This window comes from Rhinopithecus bieti, unplaced genomic scaffold (genome assembly GCF_001698545.2).
Source record: "Rhinopithecus bieti isolate Rb0 unplaced genomic scaffold, ASM169854v2 scaffold_36959, whole genome shotgun sequence".
Classification (NCBI taxonomy): domain Eukaryota; kingdom Metazoa; phylum Chordata; class Mammalia; order Primates; family Cercopithecidae; genus Rhinopithecus; species Rhinopithecus bieti.
The window spans coordinates 1,368,747-1,387,932 of record NW_016816945.1 but is presented as its reverse complement, the minus strand read 5'-3'; the positions used below and the strand labels follow the sequence as shown (position 1 = coordinate 1,387,932).

The 19,186-nt window shown below is 49.6% G+C and overlaps 1 long non-coding RNA gene across 1 annotated transcript; it reads right to left on the bottom strand.

Annotated features, from left to right (window-relative positions):
* Positions 1–1,623: 1,623 nt before the first annotated feature.
* Positions 1,624–19,150, bottom strand: LOC108517554 (uncharacterized). The gene is made up of 3 exons (XR_001882141.1): positions 19,088–19,150; positions 18,499–18,896; positions 1,624–1,819 (listed from the first exon to the last, which is right to left on the bottom strand). It is a non-coding gene; the product is annotated as an uncharacterized LOC108517554 (long non-coding RNA).
* Between the last annotated feature and the right edge of the window lie 36 nt (positions 19,151–19,186).

Sequence of the window (19,186 nt, the reverse complement as noted above, 5' to 3'; positions counted from 1 at the left end):
CACATATCCATCAATGGAAGAATGGATAAGCAAAATGAGGTCTATCCTTTCAATGGAATATTATTCAGCCCTGAAAAGGAAGGCAATTCTGACACAAGCTACAGTGAGAATGAAGCTTGAGGACATTATGCTGAGTAGATGAAGCCAGTCACAAAATAATAAATACCGTATGATTTCACTTATATGGCGTACCTAGAGTAGTCAAAATCATAGACACAGAAAGTAGAATGGTGATGGCTGGGAAAAGGGTAATGGGGGTTATTGTTTAATGGATACAGAGTTTCAGTTTTACAAGATGAAAAGGGTTCAGGAGATGGATGTTGGTGATGGTTACACAACACTACGAAGGCATTTAATTCCACTGAACGGTACCCTTAACAATGGCCAATTTTGCTGGGTGCGGTGGTGCAATTATGCCTGTAATCCCAGCACTTTAAGAGGCCAAGGCGGGGAGCGGGGGAATCGCTTAAGCCCAGGAGTTCAAGTAGAATGGTAAAATTCCATTTACATGAGGTACTTAGAGTCATCAAAATTGTAGAGACAAGTAGAATGAGGGATGGGGGAATGAGGAGTCAGTGTTGAATCAGTACAGTTTAATTTGTGGAAGATGAGAAAATTCTGGACGGGAGTGACAGTTGCACAACAATGTGAATGTACCAAAGTGTATGCTTTAAAATGCTTTAAAATGGTTAAAATAAGTAAAATGGTTAGTTTTCCAGCCTGGACAACATGGTGAAACCCCATCTCAACAAAAAAATGGAAAAATTAGCCAAGCATAGTAGCACATACCTGTAGTCCCAGCTACCCTGGAGGCTGAGGTAGGAGAATCACCTGAGCCCGGGGAGGTCAAGGCTGCAGTGAGCTATGATCACCCCACTGCAGTCCACCCTGGGTGACACAGTGAGACCCTGTCTCCAAAAAAAAAAAAATCAATTTTACATTATGTATCTTACCAGAATTTGTTTAAAAAAAAAAAAAAAAAGAAAAGAAAAGAAAAGACAGAAAAATCTGAAGTTCCCCTTCATTAAGCAGCCTGCTAGTCTGATGATCCTAGTAAATCCTGGTGGCGACATTTCAAGGTACATTCTGCGATTGCCCTCAGTTTTCAGTTTTCAGGTGAGAAAGCCAAGAGAGGTGACATGAGCAGCCTGAGGTCACCCAGCAAGTGTCAGGGCCAGGATTCCACCCAGGACCGCTGACATGACCCGACCACAGAGGGAGTGGCCCCCTTCCCTGATGGATCCCCCAAAATCCCACTCAGATTCTCCTGCCAGGGGCCAGCAAACAGGATCCAGATGGCGGTTCCCCAGTTAGGACAGGGCTTAATTTGAAAGCCCTCTGCCAGAATTTCCAAATGCATCCCAGATTTCCGTCCCGGAAGTGTCTGGTGCCCTCCTGCTGGGGCAGTGGGGAACCGAGGAGCAGCCAGGCCTGGCCATCGGCCTGGGCAGTGACTGGGGGCTGGCGGGGCTTGGCACCGGCCTCTTGTCCATCTCCTTGGAGCCCCTGGGGGATCCTGCCAGCCCTAGGAGGCCCAGTTTGCTCTGACGGATTTGTCTTATTCCCACCTCTGTAACAAAGCCCCACAACTTGCCTGGCTTAAACAACAGACACTTACTGTCTCGCTATTTTAGTGCTGGAAGTCTGAAATCAAAGTGTGGGCAGGGCTGGTTCCTTCTGAGGCTGAGAGGGAGAGTCTGTTCCAGGCCCCTCTCCCAGCTTCGGGTAGCCTCCAGCATTCTTTGGCTTGTTGGCGGCCATCTTCTGTGTCTTCACATCATCTGCCTCTGTGTGCGTCTGTCTCTGTGTCACATTTCCCCTTTATATAAAGACACAGCCACATTGGATTAGGGCCCACCCACGTGACCTCATCTCAACATAGCATCTGCAAACACCCCATGTCCAAAGAAGGTCCCATTCACAGATCCTAGGGGTTAGGACTTCAACATCTTTTGGGGGTGTTGGGGGGGACATAATTCAAACCATAACACCATCCCCCAATGCTGTTACTTTTCTCAGCTGCCCAGGAGGCCAGTGGGGAACATTCTGGGGATTGGAGATACTTGCGAACTGAAATGGCATTTCACATACTCTATGGTTTTATGAATTGTTAACTGTTGCCACCACATACTGAGTGCTTCCTTGCTGTGTGCCAGGCACTCGACATAACTCCCCAGTCCTCAGCTCCAGGGTGGCTGCTATCATCCCATTGTACAGGTGAGCCATTGAGACTCACCTGGGAGGGGTCACTCGCTCAGAGTCCCATGGCTGATTATTCCCATCTGTGGGATTCATCCCACCACCTGTCTGAGCAGAGGCCCTGAGATTTCTGTAACTCCTCCTATTCCGGAACACATTCCCCATCCCCTTCTTGTGTTCCTTCCTTTTTGATCTCAAACAACTTGAAGTTGGAGGAATTAAGTGCAAATGATTGCAGTTGGAGTAAAAGCGCCTGGGAATTCAGGCAGAAAAGGTGTGTGATGGGAAGGCCTTCCTCCTTTTCTTTTTTCACATTCAAACAGAACTTCAGATTTTAGAGGTGAGAAAGGGCCAGGTGAGGTGGCTCATGCCTGTAATCCCAACACTTTGAGAGGCCAAGGTGGGCCTCTCAAACTCCTTGAGGCCAGGAGTTCGAGACCAGCCTGGGCAACATACCAAGACTTCATCTCTACAAAACGAGATTTTAAAAAATTAGGTATGGTGGCACATGCCTATGGTCCTAGCTACCCAGGAGGTTGAGGCAGGAGGATTACTTGAGCCCAGCAGACAGGACTGTAGTGAGCTATGATCATGCTGCTACACTCCAGCTTGGGTGACAGAGCAAGACTTTGTCTCTAAATATATGTATATATATATATGTATTTTTTAAAGGTGAGAAAAAAATGTTCCCCAAGACTGAGGAAGGAAGATGGGAAGAGGTGGAAAGTGACGAGTAAGGTTCAGGATCATCTGACCCTTATGACCTCCTCCTACCCTCAGAAATGCTGACATTCTAGTCTGGCGTGTTCGTGTGTGCCTGTAATCCCAGCTACTCAGGAGGCTGAGGCAGGAGAATCACTTGAACCCAGGAGGCAGAGGTTGCACTGAGTCGAGCTTGTGCCACTGCACTCCAGCCTGGGCAACAGAGCGAGACTCTGTCTCAAAAAAAAAAAAAAAAAGGAACACTGCCATTCTATAGGGAGCAAGATAGACACGAGCTACATTGCCCTGCCCAGGCTGAGCTCCCAGTCCAGAGAGTGCATCCAGGTGAACCACACCACTACAACCTGCTGCCGTAACCCCCAAGGAGCCCCTAACATCTCAGGTTGTGAAGAGAGGTTTGGGGTGGGGGTGGGGCACCTAAACTGAGACTTGTGGGTAAGCAAAAGGCACCTAGGTGAAGCCTGGAGGAGTGCCAGGTGGAGGGAACAGGGAGATCAACATGGAGGAGGCTCTAGAGGCAAGAGAAAGCTTGGAGCCCTTTAGGAACTGGGGAAAAGGTCAGTGTGGTGGGAACAGGATGCCTGAGATGCCAGCAGGGCCAGGCCATGGAACTTTGCAGGTCAAGTGTGAGCTGCTTCCAGATGCCCTGGGAGCCACTGTGAGACTCCAAGTAGCAGGGGACATGGGTCTGGCCTCCTCTGCCTGCAAGGGCTGGAGACCAAGGCAGGGTGGCCCAGCTTAGATGATGGCGGTTGGGGTAGGGAGGTGCGGTGGGCTGAAGGATGGCCCCCACCAAAACATAGGTCCATGTCCAGGAACCTGTGAAGGTGATCTTATTTGGAAAAGGGTCTTTGTAGCTGTAATTGAGAATTTTGAGTGCCCAGGTGCAGTGGCTCACACCTGTTATCCCAGAATTTTGGGAGACTGAGGCAGAAAGATCACATGAGGCTGGGAGTTCATGACCAGCCTGGGCAACAAAGAGGCCCCATCTGTACAAAAAATTTAGAACTAGCTCGATGTGGCAGGTGCCTGTAGTCCCAGCTACTCAGGAGGCTGAGGCAGGAGGATCATTTGAACCCAGGAGTTCCAGGCTGCAGTGAGCCATGATTGCACCACTGCATTCCAGCCTGGGCAACAGAGCTAGATTCTGTTTCAAAAAAAAAAAAAATTAGCTGTGCGTGGTGGTGGGCACCTGTAATCCCAGCTACTCGGGAGGCTGAGGCAGTAGAGTTGCTTGAACCCGGAAGGTAGAGGTTACAGTGAGCCAAGATCACGCCGTTGCACTCCAGTCTGGGCAACAAGAGCAAAACGCCGTCTTAAAAAAAAAAAGAAACCGTATACCCATTTGCAGTGATACCCCATTCTCCCGCAGCCCCCGCCGCCCCACCACCAGCTCCTGGCAACCACTTTCTGTCTCTGTAGATTTCCCTATTCTGGGTATTTCACGTAAATGGAATCATACACCATGTGGCCTTTTGCGGCTGGCTTCTTTCACTGAGCATAGTGCTGTCAAGACTCACCGATGTGGCAACATGTATCAACGTTTCATTCCTTCCGAACAATATTCCATTGCGTGGATGGACCACGTGTTGTCTGTCCAATTCATGTGCCGACACACATTTGGGTTGTTGCCACTTTTTGGTTCTTACAGATAATACTGCTGTGAACACTCAGATGCATTTTTGTGTGTGACCCTATTTCCATTTCTCTTGGTTAGATACCTAAGGGTGGTGAATGTGGTTTTTTAAAATTGTTTTATTAAAAACTTTTTTTTTTTTTTGAGACAGGGCCTCCCTCTATCGACCAGGCTGGAGTGCAGTGGTGTGATCTCAGCTTACCGCAACCTCTGCCTCCCGAGTTCGAGTGATTCTCCTGCCTTAGCCTCCCAAGTAGCTGGGATTACAGGTACGGGCCACCACGCCTGGCTAATTGTTGTATTTTAGTAGAGACGGGGTTTCGCCATGTTGGCCAGGCTGGTCTCAAACTCCTGACCTCGAGTGATCCGCCCGCCTCAGCCTCGCAAGATGCTGGGATTACAGGTGTGAGCCACCGCGCCCAGCAAGTGAATGTGTTTTTTAAATTAAAAATAATGTATGTTCTTTTTTACGTATAATTTATTTCTTTTTATGTTTAAATATCTTTCAGTTTGTTAAAGGGCCATGCTAATCTGCTCTGTGTTGTTCCAATTTTTAGTTTATGTGCTGCCAAAGTCAGCACGTGTGTACTTAATTACAAAAGTGATTCATTAGAGGTCACCAAAGTTACAAATTGGAAACAAGAAAACATTTCTCACCTTTAAAATCTGTTCTGTTTGAATGTGTATGTGCAGCTTTATTGACACATAATTCAAATATCATACAAGGCCAGGCATGGTGGCTTATGCCTGTAATGCCAGCACTTTGGGTGGCTAAGGTGGGAGGATCGCTTGAGCCCAGAAGTTCAAGACCAGTCTGGGCAGCATCGGCAGACCTCGTCTCTACAAAAAAAGGTTTTTTTTTACGTTAGCCAGGTGTGGTGGTGCACACCTGTTGTCCTAGTTGAGGATGAGGCGGGAGGATCGCTTGAGCTTCTGAAGTCGAGGCTGCAGTGAGCCAAGATTGTGCCACTGCATTCCAGCCTGGGTAACAAAGCAAGACCCTGTCTCAAAAAAATAAAAATTTTTTAAATGTTTAAAAAGAAGATATTGAGGCTGGGCACAGTGGCTCAAGCCTATAATCCCAGCACTTTGGGAGGCCGAGGTGGACAGATCACCTGAGGTCAGGAGTTCGAGACCAACCTGGCCAACATGGCAAAACCCCATATCTACTAAAAAATACAAAAATTAGACAGGGGTGGTGGTGCACACCTGTAATCCCAGCTACTCAGGAGGCTGAGGTGGGAGAATTTCTTGAACCCAGGAGGCGGAGGTTGCAGTGAGCTGAGATCACGCCACAACTGCATGCCAGCCTGGGTGACATAGCGAGACTCCATCTCAAAAAAAAAAAAAAGGTATTGACACACTCATAATGTCCCCAAAGATATCTGGTGTGTCCCGCCCTGCAGATGTGCATTTGCTAATGCTTATGTTCACGGCATGTGACACAGCAATCGTGTGGACGGAAACTGTGACAGCTTCTGCCCTGTGCAGAAGGCAGCCTATGTCAGGCCCCTCTGATCCCACATGTGCCCATCAGTAATGACCCATTCAGTGCAGATTAGACATAAAACCAGCTTTGAGGCCGGGCGCGGTGGCTCAAGCCTTTAATCCCAGCACTTTGGGAGGCTGAGACGGGCGGATCACGAGGTCAGGAGATCAAGACCACCCTGGCTAACACGGTGAAACCCCGTCTCTACTAAAAAATACAAAAAACTAGCCGGGCGAGGCGGCGGGCGCCTGTAGTCCCAGCTACTCGGGAGGCTGAGGCAGGAGAATGGCGTAAACCCGGGAGGCGGAGCTTGCAGTGAGCTGAGATCTGGCCACTCCACTCCAGCCCGGGCGACAGAGCGAGACTCTGTCTCAAAAAAAAAAAAAAAAAAAAAAAAAACAATTTTTGTCAAAAAAGAAAAAAAAGCAAAAAAAAAATAAAAACCAGCTTTGACTTCAAAGGACCAAGCAGCTAAGAGTAAGAGAAAGAAGGAGGATTTTCAGCTGCCTGGGAGTGGGGAAAGATATTCAAAGGGCTGGAACCTCTCTTTCTTTGGCAAAAAAGAAGGCCAGAAAAACCTTCCAAAGAAAAAAAAAAAACCTCTGGGGAATCGTTATGTTAAGATGGATGGATTATGGGTGATTTATTTTCTTTTAAAAGAAAACTGCTTTAATGATATTATATTGCTATTACAATGTTTTACTACTAAGAAAGATTCTAAGAAGCCACTGAGGGTTATGGATGAAAAAGAATGGTTTTATAAAACTCAGCAATTCTTAAGAAGAGTACAGCCAAAAAGGCTTTCTCACTCCTTTATAGTTTCTTCCAATAACTGGCTCTCTAAGTCGGAGGCTGAGCAGGCAGACAGCTGCAGACCTAAGGGAAGCTGTGACCATCTAATCTGCAAGAATGAGAGTGACTTAGAGCACATAGGAAAAAGCAGGTAAGAAAAGGCATAAAAGGTTTCTCTCTTTAAAATCATTGTAAAACAAAAAAAATCAGGAATTATTGACCATTCATGATTAGTAAGAAAGGCTGCATCTAAATTTTTTTTTTTTAATTTTATATTGTAAAGACAAAGTCTTGCTCTGTCACCCAGGCTGGAGTGCAGTGGTATGATCATGGCTTACTGTCACCTCGAACTACTGGGCTCAAATGATCCTCCTGCATCAGTAGCTAGGACTACAGGCCACCATGCCTGGCTCATTTTAAAATGTTTTTTAGGGCTGGGGTCTTGCTACATTGCCCAGGCTGGTCTCAAACTCCCAAGCTCAAGTGATCCTCCCGTCTCAGCCTCCCAAAGTGCTGGGATTACAGGTGTGAGCCACCACCCCCTGGCCAGTGTTTGCCTTTTAAAATATCTCTCTGTGTAAGTATCCAATCTCAAATTATATTTTCTCTGTTGCAAAAATAATTCCTACAAGCATTCCTCCTTACACAGTGATTGATAGTTCTATTATGTAGGTTCAAGTGTTTTAAAAGAGTTCCACTTATTCTAAAAAGTACTATGAAATAGAAAAACATACTTGTCTACTCAGAAGCACGGTCTAGAGGCAGCAGAATGCCTGGCACAGAATCTACTTTCCACTCCTTCACCAAGTATAGACATTGTGAACTGATCACAGCACTCTTCTCCACTAATCTAAAGACTGTCTCTCTAGCCTCTCTATCCCTTTTATTCTTCTAAAAGCAACTTGTAGGAGTGGATCAGAGCTGGCATCCAGGAGGGTGTGTGTTGAGTGGGGCGGGGGTAATGGGGGGAAATCGCATCTCTGTGCAGGTGCAAAACTAAGACGCCTCCCAGTGGTAGAGATTTCTAATTGCAGGCACAGTACTTAGAGGACCAAAGCAAGACAAAAGGGCAGTAAATGAATGAATGATTCAGTCTAGTCTTCTGTAAATACATCCCTCCTAGAGAAGAGTTTTAAATTTTAACATGAGTTTTCTTTGCTTTAGGGATTTTAAGACTGGCTAATAGAAGCATTTCAGGTGACAGTTGGTAGCAAAGGGCCTTTAGAAAACCTCAGATTCTGGTTGGGCATGGTAGCTCACGCCTGTTATCCCAGTACTTTGGGAGGCCGAGGTGTGTGGATCACTTGAGGTCAGGAGTTCATGACCAGCCTAGCCAACATGGCAAAACCCCGCCTCTACAAAAATACAAAAATTAGCTAGCCATGAGGTGGGTGCCTGTAATCCCAGCTACTCAGGAGGCTGAGGCAGGAGAATAGCTTGAACCCAGGAGGCAGAGGTTGCAGTGAGCTGAGATTGCACCATTGCACTCCAGCCTGGGTGACAGAGCAAGACTCTTGTCTCAAAAAAAAAAAAGAAAAAAAAGAAAAGAAAACCTCAGATTCTTTCCCCAATATCCTCTTTGCCAAAGGCTGACCCTTCTTGCTGTCCCAAGCCTTGCATCTCCAGCCTGCTCAGATTCCTCACTCTGCAGACTATATGCAATATGCTTTGGATACAACCTAGGGACTATTTCCTGATCAGTCTGTGCCAGGCACTGGGCAAAGAAATCCACATGCCTCATTTAGATGTTCCTCATAACAACTTGTCCTAAGACAAGTGCCCTACCCCATTTTCCAGGTGAACACACTGAGGCTCAGAGAGGGGAAGCAATTTGGCCAAGGTCACTCAGTGTCTTACTCAGGGACAGGCAGGATTGAAACATTTTCCTGGCCAAGCTGGGCCTACAGGCCTCACAATGTTAGCCCATGTTGGGCCCCTCTTTGACACCAGGCCACCCTTCTCTTGCCAGAGGAGTCCAAGACAGGTCAGCTGTGTCCCTGGGAATGTCCTACCAGGGCTGGGCATAGGCAGCCCACATGGGCCAAGGGGTGCCTTTCGGGAGGGAAAGGGAACAGTGCAGGGTCCCTGGGCCAGTTCTGGACCTGCACTGTTCTGGCGACTGCCCTAGCGTTCTGCAGCCAGAGTTTGAATCTGACTGCTGCTAGCTGTGCAACAGTTTGCCACCCTCGCTGGCCTCCCTTTCCTGTGCCAGATCCCTCCTCCGGGGGTGGCTGTGATAATGCATGCAGTCACATAGATAAAGGCTCGGGGCTGACACAGTGGAAAGCGGGTCAGTGGTCGCCCTTTATCTCTAACACTGTCTCCTTCTGTGTGTGTGTGTGTGTGTGTGTGTGTGTGTGTGTGTGTGTGTGTGTGTCTCCTGGTACTACTATCTGTCTCTCTGTCTTTCCCTCTCCCTCTCTTCCTTTTCCTCCCTCCAAGGGGTCAAGGGAGGACACAGGACACAGCCAACTTCAGCTTTGTGAGGCCCCAGCTTGCAGACATAGGGCAGGCCCGGGGTGGGGTAACCCTGGCTGCCCGCCAACCCACCACCTGGGACAGGCCCTTGCCTCTGTTCAGGCCCCTATCTCCCCTACTCACAGCCCTGAATAGCCTCCACTCAGGTGTGTCCCTAGCAACTGGGAGCCCTGGGCCATGCCTGCTGAGGACAAGGATACTGGGTTCCTCCTGGGAGAGCATGGAGGGGGTCATCTCCCTTAGGAGCCACCCTCACAGACTCCCAGGGCTGGGGCTGGGGCTGGGGCCCCATACAGAGGAGCTCCTGAGTTAGCCCTGACACTTGTGGTTCCTCTGCCCCATCTTTCTTCCTGGAGGTGGAAACTTACATGGAAACCTCCACACAGCACTCAGGAGCACTCCCAGGCTGCAGACAACAGCTCCTGGAGCCTGGAATAGCTAGGGCTGCTGTTTTACACACAAACCACACACATACCACAGAGACACACACACACCACAGAGACACACACACACCACAGACACAGACACACAGACACACACACAGACACACACAGAAACATATACAGACACAGACACATAGACACGTACACACTTCATTTTTAGGGCAAAGGGTGCCTATGCCATGCATACTTTTTGGCACTAAATTTTTTTCAAACAGTGCAAAGGGATTCATAATGAAAACTAACACCCGAGGCCAAGGTGGGCGGATCACTTGAGGTCAGGAGTTGGAGACCAGCGTGGCCAACGTGGTAAAACCCTGTCTCTACTAAAAATTCAAAAATTAGTCCTGCACAGTGGTGTGCCCCTGTAGTCCCAGCTACTCAGGAGGCTGCAGCAGGAGAATCGCTTGAACTCAGGAGACAGAGGTTGCAGGGAGCTGAGATTGTGCCACTGCACTCCAGCCTGGGTGACAGAGCAAGACTTCAACTCAAGAAGAAAAAAAAAAACCAAATAAACAAACCTAACACCCTTGGTCCCTCAGTTCACCTTCCTGAAAGCAGTCAGTTTCTTGTGAATCCTTCTAGAGAAAGTGAATGCATAATTCAAATATTAATATTGATGGGTATATATTCCTGCAATTTTCCCCTAAATGGCAGCATCCTTTACTTAAACAGCTGTACTAACTTTCTTCACTTAACAGGTGATCTTGGAAACTAGTTCCATATCAAAACACTTCGATCTACCTCATCTTTATGTACATGCAATTCACATGTCAAAAAATTTACCCTTTAATGTGTACAATTCAGTGGTTTTTAGTATATTCAGAGCGGGGCAGTCATCACCACTACCTGATTGCAGGACACTTTCATCACCCTAAAAAAAAATCCCACACCCATGAGTGGACATCCCTGCATCCCTTGCCCTCAGTCGCTGGCAACCAATAATCTGTCTTCTGTATCTATGGATTTGCCTAGTGTGTGTATCTCTTAGGAATACAATATATGGCCTTTCATGTCTGGCTTCTTTCACTTAGCATAATGTTTCCAAGTTTCTTCCATGTTGTAGCTTTGTATCAGTGCTGTGTTCCTTTATTTATGGTTAATATTCTATTGTATACATATACTACATTTTGTTTAGCCCCTCTTTCTTTTTAACAGCAATGTAGTATTCCACTGATGGATGTATTTAATTTTTCTTTTTTTCCTTAGACAGGGTCTCACTCTGTCACCCAGGCTGGAGTGCAGTGATGCAGTCATAGCTCACTGCAGCCCCGACGGCCTGGGCTCAAGCAGTCCTCCCACTTCAGCCTCCCCAGTAGCTGGGACTACAGGCACGTGCCACCACGCCCAGCTAATTTTTGTATTTTGTGTAGAGATGGGATCTCGCTATGTTGCCCAGGCTGATGTACCTTAATTCACCAGTCTCCTGCAATGGGCATTTAGGTTGCTTCCAGTCTTTTGCTACTACAGATACTACTGCAGTTAATTTCCTTGTGTTCTTTGCAAATATACCTGTAAGAAACTTCCTCAATGTAAAATTGCTGGGTCAAAAGGGTATACATTTTTCAGTTTTATATATTTACCAACTGTGTTCCAAAGAGGGCACACACGAAGGTGACATTTTCCCCTTACCCTTGTCAACCCATTTTATCAAAAATGTTAAGTCCCTACCATCAGCTTTGCATTGTGATTTTCATTTGAATTATTTTCTTTCTCTTTCTCTTTCTTCTTCTTCTTCTTCTTTTTTTGTTTTTTTGTTTTGTTTTGTTTTGTTTTGTTTTAAGACACGATCTTACTCAGGTGTGCACCACCACAACCAGCTAATTTTTAAGTTTTTTGTAGAGATAGGGGGTCTTACTATGTTGCGCAGACTGGTCTTGAACTCCTGGTCTCAAGTAATCATCCTGCCATGGCCTGCCTAAGTGCTGGGCTCATAGGTGTGAGCCACCATATGTAAGCGCATTGCTTTTCTTTTGAGTGAAGCCTTTTCATTCTGAGTTAGTCGTCTGTTCACAACTTTTATTGATTTAGCTATTGAGTCATTGACCAAATGTTATTGATTTGTAAAAGCTCTTTATATGTGGAGAAAATTAGCCTTTTTATCTGATTTAGACATTGCAAAATTTTCTCCAATTAATCATATTACAGTTGACATTTGAACAATATGGGGATTAAGGCACTGATCCCCCTCATGCACACTCAAAAATGTGCATATAACTTTTGACTCCCCAAAAACTTTACTAATAGCCTACTGCTAACCAGGAGCTTACTGATCACGTAAACAGTCCATTAAGGCTGGGCGTGGTGGCTCACACCTGTAATCCCACACTTTGGGAGGCCGAGGCAGGTGGATCACCTGAGGTCAGGAGTTCAAGACCAGCCTGACCAACATGGAGAAACCCCGTCTCTACTAAAAATACAAAATTAGCCCGGCATGGTGTTGCATGCCTGTAATCCCAGCTACTTGGGAGGCTGAGGCAGGAGAATTGCTTGAACCCGGAAGGCAGGTTGCGGTGAGCCGAGATCACGCCACTGCACTCCAGCCTGAGCAACAAGAGCAAAACCCCATCTCAAAAAAAAAAAAAGAGCATTCAGTAATAATTCAGTAAATTTGTGCTTTTAGGATGGAAATGGCTCATCATAAAGGTCTTCATCCTTCATCCTTGTCTTCATGCTGAGTAGGCTGAGGAGGAAGAGGAAGAGGAGTGGGTGGTCTTGCTGTCTCAAGGGGTGACAGGGGTGGAAGAAAATCCACATATAAATGGACTCATCAGTTTAAACCCATGTTGTTCAAGAGTCAGCTGTGTTTTTGTTCTATACAGAAATTGTGGCCTGGCACAGTGGCTCACAGTGTAATCCCAGCACTTGGGGAGGCCGAAGCGGGTGAATCACCTGAGGTCAGGAGTTCAAGACTGGCCTGGCCAACATGGCGAAACCTTGTCTCTACTAAAAGTACAAAAATTAGCCAGGCATGGTGGTGCACGTCTGTAATCCCAGCTACTCAGGAGGCTAAGGCACAAGAATCGCTTGAACCCCGGAGGCGGAGGTTACAGTGAGCCAAGATTGCGTCACTGCATTCCAGCCTGGGTGACAGAGCAAGACTTTGTCTAAAACAAAACAAAACAAAACAAAAAAACAGAAATTGTTGTGCACCCAGATGTATCTTGTCCAGCTTCTTAGAAAGGTTATAAAAAGGGCTCAGCATCTATGCCTATTTATGATACTTCAGGGGCACCACACAAATCAACAGATGTCCCCAGCCCAGAATGCTGTGAGTGCTGAACCCCAGCGGACACACGACCCAGTGCTGGGGGTGTGAAACATCCTTCTAGAGGTGGAGTGGGGGTGATTTCTGAACTGAGACTGAAGGGTGAGCTCAGGCAGGGTAAGCGGGCGTTGGCAGGCAGAGGGGACAGAACAGGAAAGCCCTGCAGACAGACGGAGAGCAAAGGGTGGGCTAGGGAACTGAGACATCCCAAGCCCACCCAGGGCCTGGGGGTCTGTCCCAGGGTCTGGGGACAGTGGGAGGACAAGCAAGCTGGGCCCCCTTCAGTTCTCAGCCTAAGAGGAGCAGGAAGACTGGAAGGTTTTCCTCCCAGGGTTGCTTGGCTCCATTTGCCTTTGGGAAGATCCTGCAGGACTGAAAGCATCAGAGAGGAGGCGAGAGGCCATCGAAGAGACCAATGCCACATTCCATAAGGGGGCAGAGGCTGGATGGGATGGAGCCAAGGAATGGACACAGGGAAGGAGGACTCAGACTTAGCCCTGTAGGGCTGACTGGATGGTGGGGCAGGGACAATCTGTAGTCAGGTCCCCCTCCCCCTATATAGCTGTCCATCCACCTAAGACTCCCAGGACCAAGCCTCAGGTTAGGAATCCATTCCCCCTGGGCCCAAGGGCTCTGTCTAACAGGGCTACCCAAGCATGATATATTCCAGCCCCAGGCAGCCCAGAGCCCACAGGCAGCCATTGCCAGATGCCTGGGTGGGCGATGGAGGAAGGACAGGCTCCCCACCCTTGGCATGGGATGGGGGTCTGAGGGAGGCCAGAGTCTGTGCAGTGCTGAGAACAGATGAGCCTCGGGATGGTGGAGGGCTGGTGCCCCAGTCCTGCTCCCTCTGCCAGGCTCCTACAGGAGCTGAGACCAACCACCTAGGATCCTCTTCCCAAAGAGTCCCTCTTTCTGAGTCTGTCTTTCTGTCTGTCTTTCCATCTGTCTCCTTCTATGAAAGATGAAGACATCTCTCTAGATCACTTTGTCTCCCTTTCTCTCTGGCTACCTGGCACACTGTCCTCTTCTGAGAGTCTCTCACTATATCTCTCTGTCTCTGTCTTTGACTCCTTCTCTCTCCCCACCACTCTCATTCTCCTCCTGCTTTTCTCAGCACCACCACCACCTCCCCATTCATCCTGGGGCTGTCAAGTGGGGTGGGCCCACATGCTCATGACCCAGCAGGTGCTACCCGGGACTGGCAGGGCTGGTGGGCAGCTCCAGGGCCTCTACTCTGAGGGGCTTCTCTGGTCTGCCCTTCCCTCCTGCCAGATCTGTCCAACCACAGGGACTCACAGCTGCCTCTTCAGATGCATCCAGCTGGGAGTGGGCTTCACCTCGCTGGGCTGGGAGATGGACAGCTTCCCACACAGAAGGTCTTAGGCCATGTTCCCAGGCTCTGGTCACCAAACATTTCCCTCACCAGCCTGGAAGTTCCACTACCAACGATTTAGGGTTTAAATGGCAGGAAGCCCTGCTAACTCTCCCTCCTCCCAACATTAAACCTTAAACATATCAGTCATTCACACTCTGGTAGGAATGAGCCAACAGCTCTTCCCTCTACCCCCTAGTTGGGTGGATGGTGCATATGAAGATATTGTTCATCCATTTTTGCAAGAGGAGATGAAAGAGAAGCAGAGGAAGGGACCTGAGAGAAGGCAAGTAGGGCGGAGGTTGGGGGTCAGAAAGGGGAGGATTTAGGAGAAATTGCCAAAGGAGGGGAAGGGGAACAAACATTACTAAGGAGAAAGCCTCTCATCTGTCCACGCCTGCAGAGTCAACAAAGCACAGTTGCAGGAAAGTCCCCAAGTCCTCATGTCACCTCCATTTTCCAGATGGAGAAACTGAGGTTCCGAGAGAAGGGACTCTCTAGATCACAGAGAACACCCAGGTCTCCTCACTTCAACAAGAGGTGCCCTGTCCTGCCGTGCTCGCTCATGTCCGGCCCTGCCATTCTGCTGTCCTCTCCCTGCACCCACCTCAAAGATGCAAAACGGGAGATTCCAGAGGAGGACAGGAAGGCCCTCCCCAGCCCTAATTTATGATTTTCTGCCAGCTTCCTTCCTCCCACTACTCCCTTCCAGCCCCAGTCCCAGCTCTCTGGGGAAAGAAAGAGCTGGGTGAATGAGAAGGGCAGCTCCATGGAGCATAAATAACTTGGCCGGGCAGCTGCAGGCTGTCCAGGTCTCCCAGCACCCCAACCCTGGCCCTGCAGGGTGCTCCCAGCTCTGAGAGCCAGGGACAGGAGGGCCAAACCCTCGATCAAAAGCGCAGAGAGCAGCCATTGCTCTTGGGCCCTGTCCTTTGTTTGGTCAGCAGCTTTGAAGGCTGTGGCCTTACACGGTCCCTTCCCTTTCATGGTGTCCAGGCGCTGCCTTGGCCGTCAGACCTGGGACCCCTGGGGGCTGCGGCCATGGGCTCTGGGCACCCCTCGGGCTGCTTCCTCACCTATGGAACAGGCACGATATGGGAAGAGTACCTGGGCTCACACGAGCTAGTGTGTGCACAGGGCTGATACAATAGGGCACACCCAACCTGGAGAGACAGTCCTGTAGGACACAGTGGGAGGAAAGAATCCCTTAGGTACGGCCCCGAGGGACTTCACAGGGGAAGGAGGCTGTAGCCCAGGTTGTTTGTTAAGAGGATAAAACATTTCCTGTTTGGACTAGGCGAGGGTGGATGCGTCAGTGAATCCACCCCAGACAGGCTGTGTTTCCCGGATCCCATGGCCTGCCCTAGGAGGGTGTCTGTGTGTGTCCCCGTGTGGTCCCCATGGGTGTGGGTCCAGGTCTGGGTATATGTCCATGCATTGTCTCTGGCCTCATCAGCCCCAAGATGGGACCCCATATGTGAGCCAAGTTATCGCTTACCCCAAAGAAGCCCCACTTCAGGGCTCAGCTGGTGGGTGGCAGTGTGGTCTGGTGGGCAAACTCATAGGCAGGCACCCATCACTCACTAGCCGTGAGCCCCACACCTGGGGACAATAAGGCTGCCTTCCGGGTGGCAGAGAGGATCGCAGCAGACAATATAAGCAAAATGCTTAGCACAGCGCCTGGCACACAGTCAGCGCTGGGGAACGGAAGCTACTGTCGTTACTGGAGGTTGTGGTCTGGTCTTGGCAGTGGAAAGGACCAGGCCCGCAGGGGGGAGGCCCCGCCACAGGGACAGGCCCTGAGACCTCAAGCCAGCTGGCCCCTGTCCTCTCAGTTTCAGCAAACATTGAAACCTCAAATAATCAAAACCCCAGGCCCCCACGGCATTTCCTGTCTTTCCACTCAACTGACCAGAAAGCAGGCTGTCATCCAACAGGAAAGTGAGCCCTTAAATGGGGGCTTCAGCTGTGCCCCAGGGCCACCAAAGGGAGACCTGAAGCTTTCACACTTTCCCAGAAGCTCAGACTCTTAAGCCAGAGGGACCTTAAAAAGTCCTATGTGGGAGGGTTGCTTGAGGCCAGGAGTTCGAGACCAGCCTGAGCAACAGAGCAAGACCCCGTTTCTACAAAAAATATTAAAAATGAGCCAGATGTGCTGTCACACACCTGTAGTCCTAGCTAATCAGGAGGCTGAGGCAGGAGAATCGCTTGAGCCCAGAAGGTTGAGGCTACAGTGAGCCGAAATCACGCCACTGCACTCCAGCCTGGGTGACAATGTGAGACCCTGTCTCAAAAAAAAAAAAAAAAAAAAAAAAAAGGTCCCATGGCTTGTTTTTTCAGGCAAAGAAATGAGACTCAGAGAAGGGAAGTGACTTGTCTCAGTTCACACAGCTCCCAGAGGTTGCTCTGGAATTGACACCCAGGCCTGTGGGTCACAGGGCTTGTGGGGTGGTAACCATTAGGTCACACAGCCACAAGGTCAGTCTTTAGTGATAAATAAATACCCTGGACCTGGGAATCCCAGCCTCAGCAAGGACAGGCCGCTCTCTGATGTGAAAATGTTGAGAACAGCTTTTACCAGGAGAGTCTCTTGCTGGGAAAATGCTGCAGAGGCCTGAGTCTGCCACTCGTTTGATGGCATTGGTTAAGAAATGTGGATGCCATAGGCCAGGCGTGGTGGCTCACACCTGTGATCCCAGCACTTTGGGAGGCTGAGACGGGCAGATCACGAGGTCAGGAAATCGAGACCATCCTGGCTAACATGGCGAAACCCCATCTCTACTAAAAATATAAAAAATCAGCCGGGCGCGGTGGCGGGTACCTGTAGTCCCAGCTACTCGGGAGGCTGAGACAGGAGAATGGCGTGAACTCAGGAGGCGGAGCTTCCAGTGAGCTGAGATGCGCCACTGCACTGCAGCCCGGGCGACAGAGTGAGACTCTGTCTCAAAAAAAAAAAAAGAAAAAAAGAAAAAGAAAAAGAAATGAATGCCATTAATCGCAGGAGCATCTTGGACATGTTGCAAACAGACCTAGCGGTGCCTCCTCATTCTCTGGCACCCATCTGGCATCCCAGACACCTCTCAGTCCCTCCAAGACATTATCCAGTGCTTCTCCTTCCTAAACAGCTGTGTGTTAAACAGCTGCATGTTTGAGCTTCCTAAACAGCTCAAAGCACCCCGTGGGGTGATGGGTTTTTATCTGGGTCCCTTGATTGGGGTTTCAGACAGGTCTGGCATCCTCTTGGGGACATGGCTTCTCAGGAGTGACGAATTACCCAAGGTGTTAAGTCATTGATCTAGCTTTGTCAAAAACAAGGGCTAACCAGAGAGGTATGAAGCTGCGTTTCTTGGAGGTCAGAGAGATGGCACAGGAGATGCCCCAAAATTTCATGTGAAAAGGAGGGCAACAGCTCCCCAAGGGGGCAACATTGGCACCATGGTGATGTCATTGGAGGGAGTGGGAGCCCTTGGGGGACCATGTGTAGTAGAGGAGAGGGGGTGACAGGCCATTACCATATCTCAATCTTTCCCACACTCCTGTAAGGAATGTACAACTGTCCTCACTGCAAAAGAAACACTGAGGCTCCAAGAGGGGCAGGACTTGCCTGAGCTAACTGGAGCAGAAGTAGTAGAGTCAGGGTTTGAAAACAGCTCTCACTACCTGTCCCTTGAGACGGCATCAGCTTTCTCTATGTGGACACACTGGTGATGGATCCCCATCCTGCCTGCCTGCCTATGGTGGCCTATGCTGCCTGCCCCTGGTGAGTCCAGGAGGGGCAATCCAGTGACTGGCAGATCCTTTCTGGGGAGTGTTTCTAGACGGGACCGTGGGTCTGGACAAGCCATAACAGGAAAGAGCCAAGCTGGGCAAGGGCTTCCCCAACCCAGGCCTAACTATTGTCCATCGATGCAGGCAGAAGGTGGGATTAGAGACTGTCCTGGGAAATGGGAGTCTGGGTCCTCTCTAACATACCACACAAACATGTACCCCCGCACACACACACTACGCTTACGTATACCTTTGGGGGATGCGGAGCCCTTCCCCCAGAAGCCCATCCATGTACCCCAGATGAAGAAACCACTCAACGCCAATTCTTACCTTGTTACATATGGTGAAATCAAGGCTTTGACCAAAGTGCTGTGGTTAAGAGCTGGTACTCTCCCAAGTCAGGTGATGTGGGTACAAATCCTGGCTCTGCCAAACCCCTGCCACGGTGCTTCAAGTAAATGACAGCTCCTCTCTGTGGCTCAGTTTCTCCACCTGTAAAATGAGAATAAGAACAGACCCTGCATTTATGGGGTCCACCCAGATCTCCTTCTAGGGAGACTGTGAGTGCCTGGGCCCCAGTTTTCTCTTCTGTAAAATGGGGATATTGCACCCAGTTCCAGCAGAGTGGCTTGAAGATTCACTTGAGACAGGATGCGAAGTGGCCGCCGTGAGGTGCCCAGTACACATGGCACGCACTGCTCAGGAAGCTTTCCTTGGAGGGCTGGATCCTGCAAAGGTGTTAAAAAAGGATGAGTCCCTGATATCATTCACTCAGGCAAGGCGGGTTCGGGTCCGGCTGCGTCTGGGACCGTGGCCCGGGCCTGTTTCCCAGTCTACAACTAGTGGGAGGACACCCCGGAGCTGGCACCCCGCCCCCAAAAGGGCCCCGCGGCGCAGGGTGTGGGGCTCAGGTGGACACCTGGCGGGCCTCCTGGCTGGGGCGCCCGGGCCCCTCCGGGCTCCTTCCGGGTTGGCAGCGACGGCGCAGGGGCGGGGGGCCGCGCCGAGGGGCCGGGCG